This window comes from Rhineura floridana, chromosome 6 (assembly GCF_030035675.1).
Source record: "Rhineura floridana isolate rRhiFlo1 chromosome 6, rRhiFlo1.hap2, whole genome shotgun sequence".
Lineage (NCBI taxonomy): Eukaryota > Metazoa > Chordata > Lepidosauria > Squamata > Rhineuridae > Rhineura > Rhineura floridana.
The window spans coordinates 47,979,884-47,982,186 of NC_084485.1; the positions used below are offsets into that span (position 1 = coordinate 47,979,884).

Below are 2,303 nucleotides of genomic sequence, written 5' to 3' on the forward strand. Positions count from 1 at the left end.
TTTTCAGACCTCACAAATGAACAAGGACAAATTAGAACTGTAGTTTTGCAAAACCGGCTCGCCTTGGATTTTTTATTAAGCTCTCACGGGGGGGTCTGTTCGTTAATAGGGAGCGAATGTTGTACCCATATTACGGACAGCAAAGCTGACGTTATTAAACACATTAATGATATCGGTAATATTTATCATGAGGTAGAGTGCATTGGAAATTTCTCTTTGTTCTCTGGGTTTTCTGATTGGTTTTCTGCATGGCCAGACTGGCACAAAATTTTATTTTACATTGTTATGGTACTTGCCTTATTGATTTCTGTTTGCTGTTGCTTGCAATGTATTCCAAATTTGATGCAATTGGCCTCAGTTTGTTTAAGCAAGCTCACTCTGTCCTTTTCCCGACAACCACAACCGACTTACATGGAAATGGCTTTGAGACCGATTTGGCAACCCAAACAAAGTAATACAGCTACCTGAGAGACTAGTTAGTCTCTCAGGGCTGAAAGGGGGGACTGTTAGGGTTGAATTGAAACCCCCAGTGCTTGTAAAACTATAGTTTACTTGTACTACCTAAATCAGCTTGGGCTTTATGGGAAATAGAACCAAAGTGGCCTTTATTTGACTTTTGATATAAAATGTCGGTTTATTTCCTGGTGACCTGACCCTTACCTACATTCCAGTGGCTCGCATAATAAAAGCTGGTTTAAGCTGGAAACTTCCCTACTATGCATTTCTTGTATCACATCTATGCTTATAGCCTTCAATTATTGTTGCAAATGTGCCTTGCATAGAAATGTCAAAAGCTGTTCCGCTGTCCCACAAACCTTGAAATGTAAAACCCTTTGATATGTAAGCAAAGTAATATCATGTCTGTCTCCAGTTTACAGGGGCGCCCGGTTGCAGCTGGGCCTCCCCTCAATAGTTGCCTTTGTCTGTTCCTGCATAGTGCTTATCTCAAGGACATGCGAAGTATGCAGACATAGAGTCTGAGAGATAGTCTTGATGTTTCCACTTTTGTCCTTCCCCCCGTACCCCTTTACCTCCTTACATATGCCCCAAAGCTATAATATTAGCCATTGCTTCTTTTGTATTTTATGACGTGAGCCCGATATTGTAAACTTTGGGGTAAGCCTATATAAACCCCAGAACGCCAATAAACGAGGTTCCCATGCTGACCTGCTTTGGCTTGTAAGTATTGGGTCCCCTTTGCAAAGGTTTTTGTCTCGTGTTACTTGATCTCTGATAGTGGGTTCATTTGCACTCAACTCCGCACTCTTCCCGGGTGTAATAAGCGAGTTGGGGTTGACAGGACGACTTGCGTGTTGGGTTTGGACCTAACAATTGGGGGCTCGTCCGGGATCCCTTGTGCGGACCCCCTTTTTGCCATTGCACCCCTTAATTTGATAACAGGCGCCACGGGGTTGACAGGACGACTTGCGTGTTGGGTTTGGACCTAACACTAGAAACACCTTTTACGGGTGTACACAAAATAAAATGTTTGTATAGGAATAGTATGGCTGACTTGACGGCAGGAGAAGAGGAGTTTACTGCCCTCTGTTGGAGAAACACAGATTCTGCAAGAGGGCAAAAAAATGCTTGATAATAACATATGCTAGTGGAGGTCGCTGATTCATAGGGTCACCATAAGTCATAATTGACTTGAAGGCACATAACAGCAACAAAAGCAGTTGGCTCAAATACAAGCTCCAGGGCCTCTTTAACAAGAGGCTTAAATCATCTGGTGTTTCTGCAAAAAAGAATGGAGAGAAGAAGCATTTGGTCAATATACATTTTACATCGATACTACAACCCTGAATGAAGGCAGAGCTGCTTCTTTAAGCTTTGTATGTGAAAACAACCTAAGGTTAATTTCACATTTTTGGTGGCAAGTGTGTTATTTCTCCATGTGTACTAGGTTAGGGCTTCTCCAGGTGATCCACCTACAGCCGTACTACCCTGAACATGCCCAATCTTGTCTGATCTCGGAAGCTAAGCAGGGTCAGGCCTGATTAGTACTTGGATGGAAGACAGTCTGGGAATACCGAGTGCTGTCGGCTTCGAGGAAGGCGATGGTAAACCACCTCTGAATACCTCTTATGATGAAAACCCTATGAATATATCAAAAAAAGATTCACTGGGTTGCCGTAAGTCGTAATAGACTTGAAGGCGTATAACAACAACAACCAGGTGATCCATTTCTTGAATATTCATCCAGATTTGTCTGCACAAAGTTTATGTGGCGGTTAAATTATATCTAGTCTTTACTCAGAATTTATTTGTGGGGAAGTTATAAAACAATGAGCATTCATCTT

At 42.3% G+C, this 2,303-nt stretch overlaps 1 pseudogene; it reads left to right on the plus strand.

Annotated features, from left to right (window-relative positions):
* The first annotated feature begins 1,929 nt into the window (after positions 1-1,929).
* On the plus strand, positions 1,930-2,048 carry LOC133388162 (5S ribosomal RNA; annotated as a pseudogene).
* The last annotated feature ends 255 nt before the right edge of the window (positions 2,049-2,303 follow it).